Source organism: Crassostrea angulata, chromosome 3, assembly GCF_025612915.1.
Source record: "Crassostrea angulata isolate pt1a10 chromosome 3, ASM2561291v2, whole genome shotgun sequence".
NCBI classification, from domain to species: Eukaryota; Metazoa; Mollusca; class Bivalvia; order Ostreida; family Ostreidae; genus Magallana; species Magallana angulata.
Genome location: NC_069113.1, coordinates 53,609,507 through 53,618,918, shown reverse-complemented (window position 1 = coordinate 53,618,918; position 9,412 = coordinate 53,609,507). Strand labels below are relative to the sequence as shown.

At 31.7% G+C, this 9,412-nt stretch overlaps 1 pseudogene; it reads right to left on the bottom strand.

The window, feature by feature from the left end:
- Positions 1 to 454: 454 nt before the first annotated feature.
- On the bottom strand, positions 455 to 3,916 carry LOC128175071 (uncharacterized; annotated as a pseudogene).
- Positions 3,917 to 9,412: the final 5,496 nt, after the last annotated feature.

Sequence of the window (9,412 nt, the reverse complement as noted above, 5' to 3'; positions counted from 1 at the left end):
TAAAGGTAAAATCTTGTAGGCAGAAATATGTTTTTCTTGTTTAATTTCAATGTCAACTTTATCAGAAAACTAAAATTACAAAAATATTTTAAAATTAATCGTTGGAATAAGAAAAACTATAGCACTTAGACATACAACTGAGAGAAAAGTCAGAAAAAGAGTTATTTCCCCTTTGCATAGATAAAATATATAAAAATTTGGAAATTTAGTTACATCCATGTGATTATATTCACATAAAATAAATAAAACTGTCTTGCACAATTTTTAAAGAATTCAAAGTTTTACAAAAAAGTGTGACATCACAGAACACTGGATCTACTTTAAACGTGAAAATATTTTTACAATAGTTTACTTTTAGTTTAATCTACATTAATATCGACAGGTGTGCCATATCACAATAAACAGAGCAATTTTAAGTGCCATTCTTACTTTAGCTATTTTTTATTACAATCACAAGTGTCATACATTTCGTTAATTGATCCTTTAAAAATACGTTTGTTTTACTGATTAAAACTTCGCCATAATGCTCAATTTTATGTTCGTTTTACATTTTGAACCGCCAATTAACGTGTTGTGACATTTAAAATGTTTGTTTCTTAGGACCGGTCACATGCAATTCTCATTATAATAAAACAGCACATTTGTTTTAGGATTTAACACAATTAAGGATGAAAGAACGGAGCAAACACTATAAAACAAAATCCATCGCAACACGACCCAGTGTATAAGAAAATGTAAACTATAAACAAATAAATAAATAAAACAATCAACATAAAAAAGAAATGTTAGTATATAAAATACCAAGATATCAAATTGATAATTCATATAACTGATTTTCTGCTACATTTAATTTTTATCATTATCACAAATATTTCACAATCAAAGTAATAAAATTAATTTACATGTATTTAAAATAGTTTTGTTTTCTTAGCATTATCATATCTTTTCACACTCATACAAACTACAGTATTCATAAAATTGATAGTTAATTAAATTACTTGTTATTACAAGATTCCAACCAAGTATGTGTAACGGAAAAACATTGTCTCTGAAATGCTTAGTGATATGCTTAGTGAGAATTATAATGTGTTGATGTTTAAATATGTAAAATGCTTTGATTTGAGCAGTTGTAATAGATCAGTACAATAATTTTTTTTTATTCAAAACTATTAATTGCTTATGTTCAAAAGTTTCACAATAATTCTACTATTATATTTAAGAAAAATACCTCTCTACAACAAAGTCTATGAATAGGTGGTCATTGACAAATGCTAGCTATTAATATAAAAGCAAACAAAAGAATTAAATATCCAAAAGAAAAATAGGATATGTCCTTGTTCGCCAAGAACCACAGTTCTAATTCTAACATTAGTACAACGGAAATTTCCGAATTTCAAATGAGCTATTCTACAAACATATTGGATATTTGTAAAAATGTTTTCTTTTCGCCCTGTGAAAAATTAATTACATTGCCAAAACGTAAGAAAGCTTTTAGTTTTCGACAGGACACATCGCCTGGTTTCATCAAATCAAAATTTATGACCAGTAGTTTTTTTCTGGAATCGGACATGTAACGGTTCCAAATGTTCTTCCATTCATTGTGAGTCACCGTGGACTTTTCGCTGGAATAACCCTCAGACAGAATCACAAGATAATACCTGGACACTGATATTTGGTATGCTGCTTCCTCTGCTCTTACACTTCCCAAGGACAGATCACGAGATGGCACAAAAGCACTTAAACCATTACTTGCTAGAAATGGTTCCAGTGTCTTGAACACCCATGGGCCAACTTTTACATTATTGACATCGTACGAAATGTAAACCACACAGTCCTGATCTACAGTTTTGATATTTTTGGTACATAACTTTCTTAATCTTAGCATGATTCGAAGTTCAATGTTCCAAACATTAACAATTAGTATGATTAAACAAGCTAGTATCAAAATAGAGGAGCTAATAAACACCCAATCATATCTATGAAAATCTTTGGTGTCTGAGCAATTAAGACTTGAAATATAGGTTGTTAAATTTTCCCTAATAGTGCCATTCAAACATTTAAAAACGTAAGAAGCACATTTACTGGTCAGAAAACTACCTATCCAGTCCAACATCCACAGATGAGAGCAAGTGCAGGCCATAACGAAATCAGTCTTTTGGAGAAAGACACATGGACTCAGACGCGACAAGGATCGAGGAATTCCTTTTCGCTGCTCCGATTCCGGTACGGAAAATGTTTGGAGACGTGTTAGATTATCTAGGGCATCCTTATCGAACATGGGCATCATTTCTAAATCTAACACACTTACGTGGCTCAAGTAATGGTTATTAGTTATCTCGTGTATCATGTTCCCCCTCATGTGAAACTCGATACGATCACTGTAGGGAAGAACACGAGGAAGGCGATTAAGACCAGCCCCGGAACAGTTAATAATGAGAGTCAGTGTTAAGCACTTGCTTCTATAGTCAATGTGTTTAGGACTTTCTTCACATGTACAACCAACTGGACACGAAGGAGTAGAAGTATAGTTACAGAGCAAATCTTTTATTTGGTTTTCCCTGATGATACTCGGTAACGACTTACCTTGAAACTTTTCTGGTGAACCACATGTTATGTTGAAGTAATCTCTTTTCATAATGTCAATGTAATCTTTAAAGAGTAACAAGGGCTCGGCGATCTTGCAATCGCAAATTATAGGATTATGCCGAGCATCGAACCCAAAATCAAACAGCTTACCAAAATCGAAAATATGTGAAAAGCCGATTTTTGTTGCGTTAGGCATTCTTGTAAAGAAATTAAATGAAGACTCCTTGTCCAGGTCCATACCTCGCTGTTAGATTTACTTTCCAGTTGTTTTCATTTGTAGGAATACTCAAAGCATTATGAGACATATTAATCACACAAAAAGGTCGTTCAAACACAACATCTGTGACATCCATTGATATGACCTGATTTCCTTGTAGAAGTATGTTGTGAGCTGACAGTGCAGCCACCACTCCGGTCTCCAAACGTGTGATGTAGTTACCTGACAGATCCACCGTTCTCAGATTCCTATTCTGGGTTAACGTTCTCGGCAATAAAGATAACCTGTTGTAAGATAAATTCAGATCAGTCAAATTTTGTACACAAGAAAGGTTTGGGATATTCGTGATGAGATTAAACGACAGATTGATTTTTGTTATTCCTGGAAAATCGCAAATATTTTTGGGGAGAAACTGTAAGTTCTCTTTGACGAAATTAACATGTATATTTCTTGCAGACTTGTTTCCTTCCAGGTATCCATCGTTGGAAACATTTAAATGTGAAACTGTCCTACTGAAATCCCAAACACTTTTTGAATTGCATGCGCAGCAGCCCTCTTTGGTGGTTCCGACAATTGACACGTTTTTACAGGCGATTGGACAAAACAAGACGTACCCATTCCAGCCTTGTGGATACCATGGAAATGTATCCTTTTCCTGGGAAATAATTGCGCAATGAACCATTTCTACTAAGAATAGTAGAAAAACAGCAGATATCTTCCGTGTTGCTTGCAAATCATACATTGTTATATCTCTTGTGTCTAGAGAGGTTTAGCGGCTGTACTCTTTAAATTTTCTTAAGTAAACCGAATGGATATCGTTGAAGTAAGGAAGTCTCTCGCTATATTCTGTTTTAAACAGCCACTATTAAATTTAACATTTATATGCATTCTTTGGTCTTTTTATGTTAATCAGGTTTTTCCACAACCTCTCAGTTTTGATTTCCGGTAGCCATTGTATTTTTTTAATAGGGGAATCTACGCACCGCTGATTCTTATCGTACTTCTGAGAGCCTTTGTTTTGTACAATTATAATTACCCACAACATCAGGTTTTTCCTAACTACACTGACAGGTAAGATTGAATAGGATCGCTGGCTGTACTATTGTTGGGTATTTCGACTGTCTGCACATGTAGACATAAATGCCGTGTAGAGCACTTTAAATTTATCTGAAGCAATTTTGAATAAACCTACATCAGACTATATTTGCAGTATCATTGTTGTTTTTAACGTTTATAATATTTTCTTTCGTTTTTATCTCAAACACTTTTAACAAACGTTTTTTGTGAGTATGGTGTTTAAGTATGACTATTCATTTATTTAATGAACTCTGGCCATTTTGAAGGAAACATGTTTATTGCTATATAACCCTATATTTAAAAAATATCAACTAAGCAATTGCAATTAAGAGGCTATCCAAGCAAAATTCAGGCAGGGCTTTGCACATGCTATGTCTTGGATTTCAATAAATTTTTGTGTATCACTTCATTTTAACATGATTGTAATACATGTGAAAGAAAAAGTTCATTGTATGCCTAACTAGGCAGAAAAATATCTATTTTTGAATTTGGAACATATTTAGTGCAAAAAGGTCACAGAAGTTGTAAAAATATTGTGAAGTTTGATAAGTTGTATAACTACTTAATTCTATTAAACCTTTTTAAAAACTATATTATTTAGTTTAACTCTTTAACTTAGACTGCTTTTAAGGTATAAATATATTTTAAACAAAAATATATGCCTTATCAAAGTTGATGCATATTTTGTAAACAAAAATTCTGGTATTTTAATGTTAATTTGAAATTTCAATAAAATCCAATACATTTTCATGAAAGGAAAAAATGAGGCATCTTTATAAAACTGAGAAATGAACTTTTGAGAAACAAAAATAAATTCAGTGGGAACAGCATCGGTCTCATAGAAGCAGTTGCACAAAATTACCCATTTTTAACATTGAAAATGAAGTTTTTCCATGCAGAACGTGTTATTATTATTGTTAAAAGACAGTAAATGACAGAGTTCATGTCACAAATATTGACTATAATTTAATACATGCTTATATCTTTATAATAGGAAATGCTTTATGACGAAAGAAATAATAATGATCACTCATCAAAAACCAACATTTTTCATAATTTTAACTGCGAAAAGGTCATTTTGACAAAAATGTTGAAAACTGAGTTTAAGTCTGCTAAAACTATTCACAACATAAGAAAATTAGCTGAACATTTCACTATTTGGATGGTCTAATATACATCCAAATTATTTTAAGGGTTTTCAGTATTTCATGAAGTACATAGATTTGAGAATAAGGATTCAAAATATGTTAATCACTGATTAAGGAATAATAATTAATGCAGTGTAAAACTGAATGTATTTTTCAAATTCAATGTATTTGTGTGTTTTCAATAAGTATCAACTAAAAGTTTCTTCTTAAACTGGTAATAAACTTGGTGGGATAATAATATTGAAGCTGCATTAGCTTAAATAAAGAAGTTTTTTTTTATCAAATTGTGCGAAAAGCTAGGTCAAATCCAATTTATCATTGGTACTTCTGAATTTGAGGGTTTTTTTTTTGGTTTTTTTTTTTAACAAAACAATCATAACAATTCCATAATGTATAAATACACATAAATATATCAAATCATTTCTTCTTAGTAGTAACATTTGAATTTGTTATTATCTCTATATTAGTGCCGTTAGCAACTTGTTCAATCCAAAGTTTCAAAATGAATGCATACAACTGTTTTGGAATGAGAACTAAAAGAAATGTGACCTCTACTTTCAGTCGAGTAGCTTTTAAAAATTCTAGGCAGGTGTTTTACTTTTGGGTAAAAATTAACATAAACAGACTGGTATACAAAAATTATTTAGTCAGACAAAGTCTACATTGAATCTAGCAGAAACGTCAGAAATCACAACCCCCCCCCCATTTTTGGATCCCCCAGTCTAATCCATTTTATAATCCATGTATGATGAGCAGCTAAAATATACACGGGACAGTATGCTTTGAAACAACCCCCTCTTTAAACCCTATTCCCAAATCAAATCCATGGTCATATGATAATCAGTGTGCCTCTCTTAAACTGTATTTTCCTCTTTTTAAAAATGTATTTCTAAATAACTCAGCTGACTAACTTTCAAGCATGTTGTACATATTTGAATAAATAAGCAGTGCATAAGAGCATGTCTACGAGAAAACCATGCAAAAGGTGGTGGGAGCAAGGTTCTCTGATCAACTTCATATTTTGTGTGTAGCAGTGTGCATCTATATGAATTAATTTGCCATAAAAATTTTTTTGATGTGGTCAGTCTAAACTTGGTTCTGCAGCACTGTTACTAAAAATAGCATTTTGACCCTTTTAAGAATAAAATTTTGTATAATTCACCAAATTATTGTTAAGAATTCTGAGTTTAGTTTAAATATGAATTCAAAAAGTCATTTAGAGTTAACACTAACAAGGTACACTTGTGTAATTCATTTTGTGAGAATTCCCATATACTCTTTCTGTTAAGTGCAGATAGGTCACGAATCTGGCATGTTTCCAACTTTTTGTAAAATTGTGAAAATATACATTTTTTTAAATGCTTAAAAGTCAGAAAATGGCACTTTAAATTCACTAAATATGTTTCTAGTTATAAAAGGACATTTATCTTTACAATATATCAAAAATCTGTCTTTGGACTCTCAATGATATTGCAAATATATTGTCTTAAAGTTGGACATTTTTCTACTTTTAAAACTCTCCAGAATCTGTAGTTTGGCATTAGCTCTACATTGTAACATGTATATTATGGGGAAAAAACCAGACATATTCGCGAGCCAAACAATATTTTACTGAACTGAAGGATTGCTTCAACACGTTTCAGGTTGTTTTTTTTTAAATCAATGTCATTAAAACACGAGAAATCATGGGAAAATGGGAATTTGAATAAACATGTAAGCTGAAGTGGACTTATTTGCCAGTGCTACACATTAAGACAAGCAGAGTGCCCATTAGATACACGAATGAATAATTACAGGTGCAAAACTACAAAATTCAAAGTACTGAAATACTTAAAGCCGGGCTCTTTTGGTGTGTAATTTTACATATTGTTTACCACAGATTGACAATCTCTCTCTCTCTCTCTCTCTCTCTCTCTCTCTCTCTCTCTCTCTCTCTCTCTCTGCATGTATTAATAATTGATCTTTTCATTTTTTCATACTTGAACTAGTGATTTTTTAGTTCAGGAAGTAGGACCAAATTTCAAAGCCCCCCCCCCAAAAAAAAAAAACCAAAACAAGCAAACAAAAAAAACCCCAAAAAAACCAAAAGGATCACCTCCATGAAAAAGAATGATTAAACATATCTTTGTTGAATCTAATAGAATATTTTCAAAAATGTGGAAGTGGTGTGGTATCAGATATTGAAGTTTGATGGAGACTTGTATCTAGTCTATAAACTGCTATTTTCTGTCCTGATAATTGCCAATAAATGTCCATCACATTAAATGATCATAGAATAAGGTAGATTTGGTAATTATTTTTGTCCGACAGTATAAAGAATTGAACTTTTATTGTTTGAGGGGTAGAGGGACCCGATATCAAGCCTGAAAAAATGTTAATAAAAAATATGATACATCATAAATTACGCTTAAAATTAGTAAATATCAGCGTAATATAATATAGAGACACATTTTATTAGCATTTCATTTTTTCAATTTTTTTAATCACAAGACAATAAGAGAGTGTACAAATTTTGACTTTTTTATTAGACTGCTTCATAACTCTGGGACCAGGTCTTCTTATGATGGGTTATAATTAAATAACATCCCAAATAACAATCCCACAAAAACAAGTTATGATGTCTATTTTAATATTTGGGATAACTTTTTTATACCGGTAGTTTATGTTTATATTCATATGTGGTTTTCGCAGGTTGAGATCCCCGGGGGAAGGGTAACCTAACACCTCATTTTTTCCTTTACAACTATATTTTAATTTAAAGAAAATGTACAGTCGTTTTACCGGTAACGAATCAGTATGCGGTTTCGTCGTGCATGCGACTATTATTATAGGAATTCCAAATGTTTTTATTTCTGTTTAAATCACATTTCTTTGTCCTTCTAAAATGTTGTATCAAACTTCTGAAAATATAAAGGATGAATTACGGAGATAGTAATTTTAACACCCCCTCCATTTTCCTAGTTTCGAATTCGTTTTCCAGTATCGAATCAAGTGCCCTCTATTACTTCTGACCGAATATTTTGAGGCGAGTTAATTTTAAAAATGTACTAGAGGTACATGTTAATAGACTTATAAATGAAGAAAGAAAAATAATTGTGGGAATACGTCATTTAAACAAATAATATGATCGTTATTTTTATTATACCGTTTTCCCGTCAAATTGAAACTGAACTTAAACAGTTTTCATTTGCGTTACTTTATGAAATCGAATTTTCATGAAAACACTCTATAATAGTAATTGATGATAAGTAATTGTCATTTGCCTTTGTTTTGTCCGTATATCTATCAATATATCCAGCGAAATAATGCCTCTATTGCAGTGAACCGAAACTAGGAAAACTACACGTGGTTCTATTTGAGGTCGTAATTTCATTCAAAGCTCCATTATTATTTAATATGATGCATTATCTCATTAAATGGATTATAATTACTAATTATCCACCAAATAGGGTCAATAACAAACTTATTTTCATAGTTAGGTTTATTTGTTTTCACACTTTCGTTTTTTCTGCCTTGCATTTCCGGCAGCTCATACCTGGGTCACCTTATTAATTTGTAAACAATTCGGTAAATAATTGTGCAAATGTCAAGCAACTTCACACACTGATAGAATATTTTTTTCTGTATTATAATTACCTAGCTAGGGTTTTTTAAAAGCTTACCTTCGTCTTTTAGCAATATTTTTTCTAAAAATTATTCGATACTGGCAAATATTCGTTACCGGTAAAACGACTGTACAAACTTTAATTTTTTCCAAGAGGAGATCAACTGCTAATAGAGAGGTAGGGAGTAGACCTCTCTATTAATTTCAGATGTACTTACTGTGTTACATTCTCAAGAACTTAAAAAACCCTGGCCCCATCCCCGTCATTTCAAGATTCCATGAAGTCTAACCTTAACATCTAAAGGGTAGTTTTTAGATGGCCAGTGAAATCTACACGTATAGAAATGTGATGTCTATTGCAACAGACTCCGATGATAACGATGAAAAAATTGCACAAGGCATTCCTAGTGAATTCCGAATTATTTCAACATAGAAAGAATAATCTTATCGTGACCAGGCTACGCTCAGGTCATACCCCATTATAAATTAAATCTTTGTAAGAAATCAGTTCTCGTTTTTGTGGATTTTTTCGAGTAAAATATGATTGTCTGTGAATGAGATTATCTTGGAAAATTTCCCCTTCATCTATTTTAATTGTACTTCTATCACAAGTTTGTATATTTTGATTAAAATTTCGTCCAAATGTGCTGCTTAATTATATCGGGACAGAAAATAGCAGTTTATAGACTAGATACAAGTCTCCATCAAACTTCAATATCTGATATAGTGAATAACACTAACAAGATGGGGCAATTTTTGTGCAATTTAAATCATTCAATA